The sequence below is a fragment of the Corvus cornix genome, chromosome 3, assembly GCF_000738735.6.
Source record: "Corvus cornix cornix isolate S_Up_H32 chromosome 3, ASM73873v5, whole genome shotgun sequence".
Classification (NCBI taxonomy): domain Eukaryota; kingdom Metazoa; phylum Chordata; class Aves; order Passeriformes; family Corvidae; genus Corvus; species Corvus cornix.
In genome coordinates, this window is record NC_047056.1 from 80,842,226 (window position 1) to 80,858,238 (window position 16,013).

The following is a 16,013-nucleotide window of genomic DNA, read 5'->3' on the forward strand; positions in this document are numbered from 1 at the left end:
TATCACAACGAGACAGCCGCCCACTTCCAAATATTGTTCAGTCCATTTGGAGGAGTCTCTCTGCTCGCATGTGAGTCCCTTCCCCCAACTTGCAGCTTTTCCCACAACTGCTTTCAAGGGTCCACTCTTGAATTACTGGGGTACAATTTTAAGGTTGAGCCGTTCTGAAACAAAAGTTCTCTTCACCCATCTCTGGGAGCATTTCATCTCTAAGAACAGAGGCCCTTCTCCTTCCCTGGGAGCAAAGGGTCCTTCTCATCTTCATCTCTAGGACTATCTCTGGGAGCATCTCTAGGAACTGAGGTTTTCTCCTTTTCCATTTGGAGCAAAAGTCCTCATACCTTCCATCTCTCCCTGTTCAAACTTCTCACGAAATTACAGCTGCTTCAGCATCTTCTTATCTCAGCGCAGGTGCTTTTGCTCACGAGTACAAGTTGAACGCTCCACCCCCCATGCCTTCATGAAATTACAACGGGTACTCTGATATATCATAGCTTTACAACAGAATTTCAGCTTTAAGCATCTCCTCTTCTCCCTCAGGTTTTCAGCTCTTCACAGCACTAAAAGGGTTAATCTCACCTCGGCCTTGCAGCTGGAATTTCGCTTATCACTGTTGGTCACATGATCTCTCCGGACAGCGGTGCAGCTTCAGCTGAATCTTGGCCGCTGGGAGGGGGAGCCGGCCGTCTGCCCACAGCAGGGCTGTGGGGGGGTTCCATGGGTGGAACAGGGCCCATCGGCTCCAGGATGGCCGTGGCCTGGCCTAGCCTGGCCCGAGCAGGGCCTGGCCGGGCCCACTGGCCCCCACACGGGCCCCGCAGCCACCTGTCCCAGCACCCGAAATGAGACAGAGCTGTGTGGGGGAGTTTGTCTATTCTTAAGTGTGGATCACAGAGGCGGTCACAACTTTAAGTGGCTCAAAGAATTGTCCATATTCAAACTGGCCTGCTGATAGGTTCTGTCAGATCACAGAGGAAGCTGTAAGCACCCCTTAGCAAGAACATCACTTCCGGGACTATGCTTGCTAACCCATGACAAAAAGTTACCTTGATTGCAACTGAGTTTGGGGCTAAAATAAGGAGTAAAAAGCAGGTACAGCTGAACTCTGAGATACTTTACTCCTAAGTGAATAGAAACTCATTAGTTCTCTCTCATTTCTAAATAGACACAAAACACAAATGTTGGAACAATCACCTGCCAACAACCTTCTACAAAGTCAGACAGAATCTAAAGGGTGTAAATGGACATGCTCATGGCTCTTCTGAGAAGAATAATGGGAGTTTAAAGGATCTTGATACAACTGTAGAAGAATTAGTGAAAGGAGAATGATGGATTTGTTCATTTGGGAGACAGGAGACCTGTGAAAATAGCCTGCATGAACACAAACAGCTCCAATAGCAGCTTAAAGCCATTCCTTACGAGTGAGGCAGAGGAAGTTCTTGGGCCTGGAAGTTCTTGGCTCACGTCCCAAGAGCATCTTCAAATGACTGGAATGGTTTTCCCTGTTCATCAGCCTGTTTGGGAAGAAGCATTTTCAATAGTGAGACACATCTGGAGAGCTGGGTCGGGTTCTGGGCTCCTCAGCACAATTCAGGGATGTACTGGAGATAAGACAAAGAAGGGCCATGAAGATGGGGAAGGGCCTGGAGCATCTGACATGCAAAGAGAGGATAAGAGAGCTGAGCCTGTTCAGCCTGGAGAAGAAAAGGCTCAAGGGGATCTTGACACTGTGCATAAATACCTTATAGGAGGCATTAAGAATGATGGGTTTTTTCAGCAGTGTCCAGGACAGGACAGACAATGAGCATAAACTCAAATATGGGCAATTCTATTTAAGTGTAAGAAAAAGGGGGTTTTTTACTGTGAGGATGGTCAGACACTGAAATGATTTTTTTAGATGGATTATGGAGCCTCTCTCCTTGGACGTACCCAAAACCTGACAGCACACGGCCCTGTGCAAACCTGTTCTAGGTGACCCTGCTTGAGCAGGGGGGCTGGATGACCCTCTGATTCCTACTCCGGAGGCTTCTGTACAGACTGGCAACAAGGATCATTGTTTTGCCTCTTGGCACATTTTCAATATTCCATAATAAATAATGTGAAATATAGGTTAAGAAATTTCCTGTCTGTTTTTTAACATAATTTCCCTCTAATTTTTTCACCACAGGTTTTTATGTGGAACGTTCTAGTCAACACCAATTACACATGTTTCAGGGAGAGAAGATGCATTAGGCTTAATGGAACACTTTTAATGTAAAAGGTGCCAATGAGTAGGAGCTGACAGATCACCCTTGGGAAAATACGGAAATTGGGCTTAGAGCTGCAGTTTAAGCTTGGAATTTGCTAGTTAAATTCCCAGCAGGTCAGTTATTCAGAGTATGCATTCAGTTAACCAGAGACAAGATATCCTAAAAATGACACCTTATTACAGAATAGGAAACATGGGATAAGCTACTAGCTTTTCTTTCCCTTCCTCTTCTTAGCTTATCTATCCCATTTTTAACTCCTATATCTATCAAGGAAAGAAGAAAAAGAAACAGCATTAGACATATGCTTTTCATTATCATGGCTGTGATGTTACAAGCACATGCACAGACTGGATCATCTCATTAAATTCTGATGACAGGCTGTGCTCAGATGTCTCCTGCTTCTTCACAACGCACAAATGACTTTTTCCAGCCACTAAGTGGAAATGTATACAGACTGGTACAAAACCAATACCAAATAATTTTAAAAGGATTAGCAAGCCTGCATAGTTCAGCATGTCCTGCTCTGTCGGAGAGGCACATAAAACTCCCTTTCATGGAAAAAGGTTACTTTCTAGTGGCAGCCCTGGGAGCATTCTCTGTCATTCCCTTCCACAGCAAACTTGATATTTGTTCACAGAGAAACTCATGTCATTCCCTTTCCAGATAGTAAAACATAAAATTGTGGGATTTTTTTCTCTAGTTCCATATTATGTCAGTTATATCACCACCCTCTATCTGCTGCTTAAACACTTGTTTTTGATGAACTGTGCTTATGAAAAATAAAACTAAAGAAAGAGTTTAATGAATAATGAAATGAACTAAATTGCAAATATTTTATTTAAACTTTTGGGGAAAATTCTCCTTCTATAAGATGTGAAAGTAATGAAAAATGAATAATGTATGGAAAAAATATCATTACATGCATTGAATGAGGTATTTGAGAAATATTATTCAATAATCCTTTGGGAAACTAAATGTCCTACGTCTTGCTTCTAACTTGACATACACCGGTTTCCCACATACCAATCAAATCTTTAGACAGCATTTGCGATTGTTATTGCAGAATACCCCAAAGAACAAAAAGATAGGTTGGTAACAGCTATTACAGGAAATTATTTTATTAAAAAATGGCCCATTCTTCTTGAAGGAGATTATTTCTTTTCTTTGCACTTTGCATACTGACAGCGCATTATACTGAATGGTCAATCCTACCTCTGTTCCCAGGATACTTGTGAAATGACCTTGGTCTCAAAACCTGGAAAATACTGATTCTTTTTAGTTCAGTATACGGGCTATTGGCAGACTGAGGACATATCTTCTGGAGCTGGAAAGAGCAGGAATACTCCTTTAAGTGCACTTGCAGGTTCTGTATCTTGAAGTCTTATCTCCCCATATGTCAGTTTTTTACTTGTAAAACATGCTCAGCAGCCCTTCCTTTCTGCAGTCCTTTTGTCTATTCAAACTGCAACAATTCAAGGCCAAGGATTGTACCTTTTTGATACATTTGTGTATGACCTAGTGCAATGGAGCCCTAGCAACCAGGAATACCACAAGCAGAGTGGGCAAACAGGGAACGACGTGCCAGTTTGGGCAGCAGCTTGTGTGGAAGAGCATGCAGTAAGGGTGCTGAAGCCCTGCCAGTTTGACCAGGGGGCAACAGCATTCACCCAGCAGAAAGTCACGGCTTGTCTAAGTTCCACACCCACCATGACTGACACAGCTGCACAGACAGAGCTCTGGGGTGAACTTGCTGCTACTCAAACGTCAGCTGCTGGGTGTGCCCTGCTCTTAGGCACCCTTATGGCACTTAGGGACATTGTTTAGTGCTGGACTTGGCAGTTCTGGGTTAACAGTCGGACTTGATGACCCTAAGGTCTTTTCCAAACTAAATGTTTCACAGATGCTATGAAACTAGTTAATCCCCCAATATTCTCTTTGCTTTCTCATGCTTCTTTTCAAACTCAGCATCCTGACTTAGAGCCTGAACGTGCCTTTCTGACATCAGAGTGCTCTCCAGGGCATCAGCACACAGGATCTACAATTAAAGCAAAAGAACCCAAAGAGGTGAGGTGTAAGAACTTACTTTGTGCCTTAGGATAGAAACATACCTCACTATTTCTGATGTCTGTTTCTACATTTCCTTCTCTCTCTTTTATTTTTTCTTTTTTAAAAAACTTTTCTTGCTTTAAAAAAGACAGATATTTTCTTGCTATACCCTTGGAGACCCTGAAACAGGCAAAGAAGCTTGTGGTCACTGCTGTCAGCTACAATCCCATGTTCATTTCAAACCTACTTTTGAAGCAAGAGTCCCATTTTTTGGGGAAAACCCAAAATCTTCAAGGATGATATTGTACACCATCAAGTAATAAAAATAGTGACAAACTTCTTAATAGTTCGAGTTTTTTTAAAATTGATGCTGGAACTACTATGACACTGTCTTTCTATAGCAGTGTGGTGTAATGTGTACTGCTTCACAGGCAGGTCACTGTAGCTAAATTTCTCTAGTGTTTTTCTTTGGCACTGACAGCATCCCTCATTATTTTCTTTATTAGCACGTTTAAATACCCTTATAGCACCATTAAGTTTGAAATGGCTTTATTCTTTGTTCAGCAATATTTGCGTTTAACTTATTTTCTCAGCCCACCCTACAAGATTCCTTACAATAGATGTTATGGTGCAGTTGAAGGAACGTGAACCAAATTGTAGGTAATAGCCCGTGCTTATTTGTTTTGTGTGAGCTGTGGTTTCTATAGCTACTGTACATCTGCTCTGTGCCATTTGCTGATCACTTTCTGTAGTTGTCTCAGTCTAGATATTTAAAGCACGCTGTACTGATTCTGCTCAGCACAGCAATATGACAATGGCTTGACATGTAAACCAAGCTACAAATTTGGAAACACGTTCGAAAACAGCTGTTAAGTCTACATATTCATTCTCTATCTACTACTGGCCAAATCTCTATATACAAATGGCCACCTAACCAAAAATTGAATCAGACAGTGGTCCAGTCTCAGCAAAAGACTTGAAAGCACAACTGACATTGGGCGCAATTAGGCATGGATTTAAACTGGTGAATAAATTGAGCTCCAGAGTGAGAACCCAGAGGCAGAGACAGCAAATCTCTCTGTATTCTGCACTTTCACCAAAAATAGAAAACATTCCTGGGTGATAGATACCATTCAATCGAGGCTGATGAAATTACCTGAGAGCTGCACCAAAGATAAATTTAACTTACTGTTTTTCTACTGAAGTTTTTCCTTCTGACATAGAAGCAGAGTAGCAGCATCTTGGCCTTTCAAACTTTTCCTTTATTGAAGGATTTCCTCTTCTGTCCTGAAATCTGTGTTTCTGTCATTAAAAATAATGCCATTTGGCTAAAATGCCATGTGGTTAAAAAGTGACAGTAAGGGATAGTATTTTGCAAATTTTATATCATTTGAGTATGCTTTTTTTCCTTGACGCCCTCTGTAAGATATACCAGCTGTTTTTTGTGAACTTACTTGTTAGTGTGGGTTTGCTTCCTAAGTGTGCAAGAGAGGAGAAGAACTGCATTGGTCCATTCTGCCTCCATAGCCTACTGTCCAAAAGAAGTTGGGCTTACATGATCTGTTTTTCAGGTCTTGCTTTACAATTGCTCATTTGTCAGCTAATTTCAGCTATATTTGACCAAAAGGGTAGAGATCTCAAAGGTATTACATGCCTATAAACTAATTCTCCCTGGCTCCATTTCCCCCAATGAAATACCCAGATTAGTTCCCCCGATGATAAAAAGGCTGCAATGCTCAGCTGCACTGTTAGACAGCAGAGAGTCCACCTGGGAGACAGCCTCTGGAAACAGGACCTCTGAAGTGCTGCAACACATGGATATGCCACTTTCTAGAACCAGATAGAACTAACTGCTGCTTCTACTTTCCTGGTAAAAACTTAGGATTTATATTAATTCTCAGCATTTTATTCACTGATTTAAGGTATTTTTGGGTTTTATGGCAAAACAATGACACTCAAGCCAGTTATAGTGCACACAAATTTCTTTATATTTAATTAATAAGCTCACTTATTTAAAATATAAGAAGGTATCCAGCACATTAATTGCCTTCAACAACAGTCATGTAGTAACAGGCTGGGTTTTATTAGATCATAATACTGGACATTCTGTCATAATCTGCCATTATGGACTTTCTACAAAAAATTAATGAGAACAAATGTTCCCTCTCTCTCTTTTCAGTTCTTCTTGAATATTAGATACTACCCATACTTTTTTTCAGCTCCAGCAAAGCTCCCAGATTCTGTACTTTGTAAGGAAGAAACAAATGCTTATAGTATAAGAGAAGTTGTAGCTGTAAGATAAATGCAAATTAGATCTATTGGAAAAAGAGAAACCAGATTCTTTACTCTGGGAAGAGTGTGAAAATCAGCAAGAGGAAAAACTTACTAAGATCTTACTTCCAGGGTAGAAGGGATTTTCTAGGACTAAGTATGAATCTTTTGATAATTAAATGGATGAGTTTAAGTTATGTATAACCTGAGCAAGAAAAGCCCAGCCTCTTTGAGCCTCGGCTAGAGGCATTCAGGCTTGCTCTACTTGCACAGTGCATCACTGAGGGCCACAGTTTGCTCTACACACACCGCTGCAGCAAAGTACATAAATAGTTTTCCGCAGTTTGCTCAAAAGAGAAGTTTAATTTTCCATTTAGAAGAAGTTTCCATGGCTCTGTTCCAGCAGCTCATGACATTGATGTGGCAATAGAATGGCTGTTGTGCTGCTGGCAGGAACTTCCTGCCCTCCAGGGAGCAGGGAGCCGGTGGCTGCAAGGGAAGATAAAGCCATGCTGTGGCCAGGGGGGGCTGGGAGATGGCTCCACAGGGCACAGCGGGGCAGCACCACCTGGGCAGGAGATGAGAGCTTGGGCACTGGGTCAGGAATGACGCTGCTGCTGCCAAGCTGTTTGCTCCCCTCAGGAGCATGGGCAGCTTGAAGGAGTCATTGGCCAAGCCTGGGCAGTAAAGGGGCTTCACTCTAAACACAGTCTGACCCAATTATTGTCCTGTTTGCTGCTGCAGGACAAGAAATGTTAAATGAGACATGTACACTTGTCAACCAGGGCGTGGTTCAATATGGCAGACCAGAGAAAGGGGTGGGTAATGCCAATAAAAGAGCATTTGCTACATGAGGCAGCAACATTGACCTGGACATGTGGATCAGATTTAATATTCAGTCTTTCACTTTTCTCCTCCTTTAGCATCAGTGCTTCTAATCATAATATATTACCAGTTAGCCCAGTATGACAAGGTGCTAAGTTAGGGAAAAAACAGTGTTGGTGAGTTGGGTTTTTTTATATCCTTGGATGCACAGAAAATCAGGGACATCATAGGTATTATATGAATAAAATGCATCCTGATGCTATAGCAGCATGATCTGATTTTATGGCATTCTCTAAACCAGAAAAGAAGTGGAGAGTTTTTATATAAGCAAATATGATTCAAGGATCTGAAGGAAGTTTTTTCTTTCTTGTACATAACTAAAGGATTCAAAATAATTGCTGAGAGGTGTCTGCTTACTGAATTCCTAACCTCATTGAAAGATTCAGTCAGTCTGATTTTTTTTTTTTACTTCTAGTTTTTACAGTATTTAACAGAGTATATAATTACAGTTTTATAGACAAATGATACAGACTGTATCTGTTATATGATGTATCAAAGAAAAAGGTATATAACATTTACATAAACTTCTTCTTACAGTGCTGAGCTCACCCTTACACTTTCCCTGCAGCCAGAGTGGCAATGATCCAAAGGATGAACAGACTTAAATGCATTTACTTCAAGCAAGGGGCTATGACCGGGTTTAACTATGTCCTGGAGACCAGTTTGACTGGCAAGCGTGTCAGAGTTTGCAGGGTTGGTGCCTTAATCCTCCAGGCCTTTCAATGATATCTGACACTGTATTCACTCTGTCAGGGCTAAAAAATGGCCCAGTGGATGATTATCTTTAAATACTATAGCCATTGAAAGTGAATTATTGATGGACATGACTTCATTTCTTTGAAGGTAGCTGTTACTTCTACTACATTAAAAAGTAAACAAAATAGCAGATGGATACCATCTTTTTTTGTCAAATAAAAAAAAGGTAATTAAATATTGCATATATTTAAATGTGAATGCTAGTCTGAATTAGAATGCTATCATTGTTTTATTCTTGTATTTCATTTTGCAATTAAATCAATCTATTTTTTGTTTGTAAAAAAAAGGAAAAAAAGACCATACACTTTTTCATTTTTCGAATCATTTGATGAACTAAACTTAAGAAGATGCTGCATAGCTTAATGTTAAAATATTGTCTTTCTGGTGCAAAGTGGAAATTTTTTTTAAGAGGGTGATTTTTTTCCCCTTATGTGTTTTGAAGAGTGTAACCTGGGACTTAAGCCGCCACAAACACAGAGGAGCACTAGGGAAGGGAAAAAAATCTCTTTCTTACTGGCTAAGAAAGAAGAAATTGGTTTGAAGTGGTCAAAATCTCTACCTAATTGAGGAACACAGAGAAGGATCCAAAACTCCTGGTCCTAGAAGCAGAACTAAATAACTGCCTCCTTGCTTGACTGCAGGAGGAAAGTGAAGTGCTTCACAGTTATTTTCGAAAACAGCTTACCTACTGAGCACCAAACCTTCCCGATAAGAAAACAGGGAAGGAGAGCACCTCCACTTTTTGGAGCTCACATGCCTGTCTCAGAAAAAAGCCTGTGGAGAAAAATGTAGCTTCAAACCACAGACCTTCCTTCCTAGCAGGTGGCTGCAGGCACGGTACTCAGCCCCAGCCCTGGTTAGCTCCCACCTCTTCTGCAGAGGCAGAGGCTGGAGCATGGGTGAGGCTCTGAGCTCTGTATGGAAGTGGTGAACACCCAGCATGATGGGGTTTGCACACAATTAGTGGGAAAGCCTAGGGAGAGTACCCAGATCTCTATCAGCCATGGCACCAGGCCAGCTCATGTCTATGCTTTCATGGTCCCAGGGATTTTGTATCCCTTTCCAAGTCTCTCTGAACCTCTTGAGCACTTGTGCTCTCTACTGTACACTGGGATTCAGAGCCAGTATGTCCTGGGACATGGTATGGATGTCTTCTGCTCTGGGACAGTGCATTTCATGATTTTTGTACCAGAAGTACTGCTCCTTAGCACAGCATAGAGAATTGAGAATTATGCTTCTGTATTTTGGATACCGACTCAGGAGGAATTGTCCTACCAGGAACAGCAGGAGCACCATTAGATGGAGAAACTTCCCCTTCCTCCCCTGCCAGAAGCAGACCAAACCTGTGTTGATTTTATGCATTGAAGGAGTCAAGGCTTGCCTTTCAGGCTTCCCTGCCTCACTGAGACCATCAATAATTTTTAGTGTATGTCACATGTGTGTCATTTGTGAAGCACTGAAACGAACTCTGGCATTCAGATTCAGAAGCTGATGTAGCTGGGGTTTCTGCACCCAAAACCTGCCCTCCTCAGTCACTCTGAGTGACCACCTCTCTGCTTCAAAGTGGGCTGAAGATGGAGAGGCATGTGAAGAATGCTGAGCTGTCAAATCACTTAGCTCCTCAGTTCATTTCTGGGTGCCTGCAGCGACACTACATATAAACTAGGATTTCGGGGTTTGCATCTTCTTTTAATTTTGAGCTAATTTCTGAATCAAAAAAGTTAGTTCTCACTTAAAGAAAACCCATGAATAGACCATTTCATTCCACAGTCTACTCCAGGCCAGAGCATTTGGGTGTAAATCACACCAAGTTTGGCTCCATTCATGTATGATAGTCTTGTAACATCATCCCAGCCAGCACTGGGAATGCTGGTCAACGCCCTTTCCACATCTGGGAAGTGTAACACATACCATTGGCACCATGTTTACACTTACCTTTCCCATGCACTGCAGCAGTTGCTGCTGATGTGGAAATCATCATAGTATGGTACCAAAGGACACCCAGACAGGACAGAAGCATGGAAAATTTAATTCCAGAGATGTATATCTATAGATACAGAGATATAGAGATTCTCTGTGTGTGTGTATATATATAGCCATGGGCACAAGCAGCTTGTTTTTATGAGGGGGCTGGCTGTACGTCAAGCACTATTTTCCATTTATGTGATGAAGAGATCCATGTTTGCAGAAAGGCTGTATTAAAAAAGCCGGGCACTGTGGTGCTGTTCCAAAACAGGGGAATGAGACATGGTCAGCAGCTGCTTCCTCCTCAGCTCTTCTCCTGCTACTGCATTATATCCAGAGAGCAATTGCTGGTCGCTCCATCTGTCCGCTTCCCTGATTAATAAACAGATGGTCCGGACTTGAACCTACTGCTTGTGCTTGGACCAGTGATCACAAAACTTGGTGTTGCCATATTTCAGGTGTTTTCCATTGAAAAGCAGCTGTTAGGACTCAGTCCTAGTGGGCCACCCAGGGAAGACTAGGTGAAATGGGTGTGCAGAGTGGGCACGGTCACTGTTCTAGCTGCAGCCAGTCCCTAACAGTCAGGACACCAGCCACCCCGTAACCTGGTCTGGCCTGAGAACAAGCACTGCTCTCCTGGACAAAAATCTTTAGCAGTGAACATGTAGCCACAGAGAGAAATAGTTCAGATGCTCAGAGAAGTCCTCAGAAGCTGTGCAACCCTGCTGATATGATGGGAAATAATAGAATAGCCAGAGGATAACAAAGACAACACAAGTGGTTGAGGGAATATTAGGTCTCACCTCCCATCTCTGTCTGCATAGAAAGGCATGGAAAATAATTTCAAAGAGAGTGACAGAAACAGAGTAGAAATTGCCTTTTCATTTTTTGACTGGCAATGGGATACTTCTAGGCAGCTGTGCTGGATTTTCAGAATAATCTACCTGAATTTGTTTATTATTAAAATAATTATTCAGGCAACTAACAGCTCTTCACCATTCCTTCCTGTGATACATTTCTTCTAGTATCATAGCCAATTATTTTCTAGAGAGAATAATCAAGGCTTTGCTGCCTTTGGTCACCTCTTTCCCACCACTTAGTTGCTGTAAGAAATTGGTTATACACATCTCCAACAATGTGTGCAGCTCCTCATAAGGATACTGTAACTTGGCATGTTTGTTCTGATCTTCTGCTCTGCTTTTTTAGATGTCAGAAACAACACCTTATACCTCTGCACAATCACAAGTCAAGTAAAAATCACTGCTTCCTTGCCTTCTGGAGACTGATCTGGTTTCTATTATCCCACATTTCTTCATTTCTTTTGTGTATCAGTACAAGCCCCAGTTCTTCTATTCCTATCTTTGAAACACAAGTAAAGTGTTGAAATGTTTATCAGGACCACAGTAATGACTTTAGATATTTCTCAATATCTGCAGAAAGAGGCACTACATTCAGGATTTGACGTTTTTCCTTAACATGGCAGCCAGGCCCCTGTCTCTCTAGGTAGCAATTTCTTGATAGCGATTTCTCAGTTACAGCTGGAGAGTGCTCAAAGGAGAGAAAAAGTAAGTGAAGAACCAAAGTCAAGGCTGGAAGCTGTTGCTTCCCTTTGGATAACATCCTACCCATCAACAGATTTGGGCAAAGCAGTTGTTCCTGGATTTTGCTGACTTCCTGCAGGTGCTCTGGCAAGGCCCCACAGGAGCTTGCCTTGCTGGGCTGATGGCTCACACCCCAGCCATCTGCAGCAGCACTGGAGGAACCTGCTGGGAAGCACTGCCCTGCTTGGCATGGCCTGTTAGCTGTGCCTTGCTTCAGTGCAATGCCTCCCGGCATTGTGGAGCAGGCTTCTTGTTCCAAATGTCACTCTTTGGCTAAAAAAATCAGACAGGGTGGTGTTTGCTACCCTTCGTCCATCTCTGAGCATGCATATAGAGGATACAGCCTATCTGAGTGCAGGAAAGCACTTGGAGTTGAGTAAATTGTCCTAAGGCTACTGAATCAGAGCAGCTATATCTATCTCTGTTCAAACAATGAAATTCTGGGCATCACTTTCCTGGTGTCCTAGGAAATAGTCTTCCAGTCACTTCCTCAGCTGTTGCTTATAATTTATGAGAGTATATGGTCTTTTGATTAATAATTCAGGAATTACATTTATTACAGAGCATTAGGCTCCCAGAGGAGTTCAGAAGCTCTCTCTCAAATTCCCAGAGCAATCCAAAGAACTCTCTCAGGTCTACTCTCCTTTAACATCTCCACCCTAAAACTTAATACATTAATGATTTAAAGATTGTAGGAAAATTATTGCATATGCACTAATATCTTCAAATTTAGAAGGATCGATTTTTTAAATCCATATTATTGAATTCCCAGCAATGGCTTTTTTTTTTTTTTTTTACTAAGATTTTTTCAGACTTTTGTTAGTTATATTGTAAGTTTTACCCTATGGTTGCTTTATGTTTGCTATGATATTTTATTTAGTTAGTCTTCAAAATGATAGGCTGTTCATAAAACCAAAGGAACAGGATAACTAGATTGTCCTCAGACTGAGGAGAGAGTGAACAATTTTCAGGCAGCAATAAATTTCTCATTATGAATCTGAGTTTGTGATTCCTCTCACACCAGTATCAAACAAAACTAGCTTTGCTACTCTTACGGGTTTTTTGGGGGAATATAGTACTTTACCTTATGTAAAATGGATTCATATCAAAATATGGTCAAAATAACCGGTGGAAGGGAACTCATCACCCAGCAGAAGAGTAGTGCAGGAAGCAAGGCCCAGGGCTACCCTGAGATGCTCTCAATTTCCTCTACTGCCATGACACTTTTTATTGAAAATGACTGAGTTCAGAGACACGTAAGGTCTCCAAAGTCCATTTCTTCAGTTAGAAGCATGGGTAGGATAAAACCATGTTTGTTTGCGTCTCTGCTAGATTTATTTAGTCTGAGATAGAACAGAAGCACTACCTAATAGATGGCTTTCCTGTACCATGTCCTGCTCTGTCACCACAGCAAATCTTTCCTTGAACATTTCTGTCACTGGGGGGAAATGAGCAATGTCATCAGGAAGGGAGGTTTATACTTTATTTTGAAGACTACTGCATTGGCCTAATGTAAGTAGTGATAGTAAAACTTACATGACTTCATGAAAGATAAAATTAGGTTTTGTTTTGTTTTTTTTTTTCTGAGAAACACAAAGTATGGGCTTTATGCTGCAGCAGCAGACTCACCTCACTCCTGGGATGAGTAGAGGAGAGTTAGAGGACATAAAGGGAAAATCCATGCTACAGGGCTAATTGGCTCCATGTGGTTTCAAAAGAGTGAGCCTAATATTGCACAGGAAATCTCCCGCCGTTGCACCAGCACCGCTCCGGCTCCACTGCGTCACTGGCAGCAGGGCTCCCCTGGACTGGGATCAAGGCTTCCCACTGTTGTGCTGTCTGACTTGTGGAGAAAATTAAAGGTGGGTTTCTGGGTATAAAAGGACATAGAAGTAAAGAGTGGATGGGGAACTGTGGGGAACTCCAGCCTACGTTACAGGGAGAACAGAGTTAAATCTTTGTTGAGTTTTCTCAACAAAACTAACTTGAATTTTCCTAACTTCTTTTCTAACTTCAATTCCCTGCAGCACCTAGTACCATAGTTTATGTTCATGCATATAAGAAATGCCCTCTATGCTATTTTTTAAGCTGAAGCAGTTCACTGTGCAGTGTACCAGCCAATGTTGCTGCCTTGTTAGAAATGTGTAGGGGCACAGCGACAGGTCACACTAAATAAAGCTCTGTGGGTTTCTGTACTTGGGAGTACTACTATATGCTCTTACTGTCCATCACCATCTGCATCAGGAAACACATGAACTCACTATTTTTGTCCACATTCAAACTGGTCATAAATTTTTATAGCTTAGTTTACTGAACTTTCCCATACAAATGCGGCAAGCAGAATAATGAAGCACAGCAGCTCATGTTTCAAATGCAACTCACTTCAGCTAGCAATTTATCATGGGATCTTTTGCAAGCCTCTTTTTGCAGGCCTCTTTTTGGTGGCCTGTTTTTGGTCTGCTCAGAAGGCACACACCCTTACTAAAGACTCCCATGTGTTCTGGCTCAGAGGGATGCGAACTGGTGGGCATTGCCCTGAATCGAGGGAATGTGCTCATTAAAAATGATTTCAGGTATGAAACGGAGACAAGTGGCACTTAGAACATCTCCTTGTTGTGACCCTTCTTCTCCCTGAGGAGGTAGGATGTGCAAACATGGCTCAGAGTAATGATAACTTGTTAGAAAGAATGAGCACAGGCTGGAGGCAGGGAAAGGATTTTCTGGATTTTGCTCTATTCAGTGTATGTTTCTACATACTTGACTTGCATAAGTGAAATTGCCTGATGATACTCAAAAATTTGCATTTCTGAGTACACAAGAGGAATAGCCTTCAGCTAATCAAATCAATAAAATGCAGCATCTCTGTGGGTGGATTAAAATGCAATTAAAATGGGATTTCGCTTTTAAAACTGTTCCTTTTAAATATATGTCTTCAGATGGTAAAATTCAGCACAAATTTGGACAGGTTATAAAATCCTTTCCTCAGGAGGTTGGATTATGATGTGGAACTAAATGTAAATAATTCAATTTTCTATTAGGCTGCTTTTTACTTTTATACTATGTTACTAGTTTTGATTAACTTTTCCTAACAAAATTAAATAAAGTGTGTATCCTGTCACATGTCACAGACCATATCATACCAAGTGAGGAAAACCATGCAGTGTATATGTTATTTAACTGTTTAAGTACAGAGTTTACTGGCAAATAAATGAAGTCATGTTTTCATTACTACTAAGGTATATCAGATATCCTAACTGCTTGTTAGAATATGTCATTAGGCTCTACACTTGAAACACAAGGCTTTGTCTGTCTCATAGTTGCACTTCTCAGTTTGAAACTCATCTATTCCTGTTTTAAATGGGAATGACTGTTTCTACGTATGTTATTGCTTTGAAATATTTTATTTTGTAGAAATGACCAAGGAAGTTGCTAACAAAAAGCCCTAAAGCATGATAATTACTGCTAACTTTCTCTGCTTGCCCCTTTCCTCACAGGGTATTTCTTCCAGCAAAACACTCTGCAACAAAATGGAAAAGATGAAACTTCCCCTCTGGAAGCCTTTAAAAGGGAGGCTATAAATGTTTTACATTGCATCTCAGGGTATTATGCTGCTTCCCCAGGAGGCCAAGTATTCAATAGGCAGCCATCAAAGTGCTGTAGGTTAGTTACCTGCTTCCTCATTTACCTGCATGATCATGACATCCCTTGCACTAACCACCAGTAATGAGTGGCAAGGAGAGTAATCTCTTTGGCTATATGAACACCTCTCTTGGAGACTATTATATTAGCAAATGAAGCGATCTTTCTGTCACTGGTATTTTTCTACATCTTGTCGCTGCTGATCAGCATGAAGAGTCTTTACAGAGAACTCACATTTCCATCTTAAGGGGTCTTTTTCCATGGTTATTGTATTTTAAAAAGAAACAATTTTATAAACTTGTGAGCCTCCTCTTCTCCTTGAAGGTCCATCATTCAGCCTCCTTCTTTACAGCCACAAAAATCCTAGTAGATTTTCATCAAAATGCCCAAGCACATTAGGCATTGGTCAGGCATTAGAAAAAATTATTTTTAAAAACCTTCTTAATTTTTTTTGGTTTTTTTAACACTTTACCTCTTGTTACACTGAGAGTGACTCCACAGCTCTTCCTTGAGCAAAAAGAGAATTTTGAGTGAGCCTACAAATTTTATGAGTGATGCCTACCATGCAACTGGAAGCATGTGAAACAGAGGAGTCAAGTCC

At 41.3% G+C, this 16,013-nt stretch overlaps 1 protein-coding gene across 1 annotated transcript in view; it reads right to left on the bottom strand.

The window, feature by feature from the left end:
• Positions 1–964: 964 nt before the first annotated feature.
• TPBG (trophoblast glycoprotein) overlaps positions 965–16,013 on the bottom strand; it is a 35,702-nt gene continuing 20,653 nt past the window's right edge. Inside the window, exon 4 of the transcript XR_005604211.1 lies at positions 965–1,514. The gene's annotated coding sequence lies outside the window, so the exon portion shown is untranslated. The remainder of the gene's footprint in view (positions 1,515–16,013) is intronic.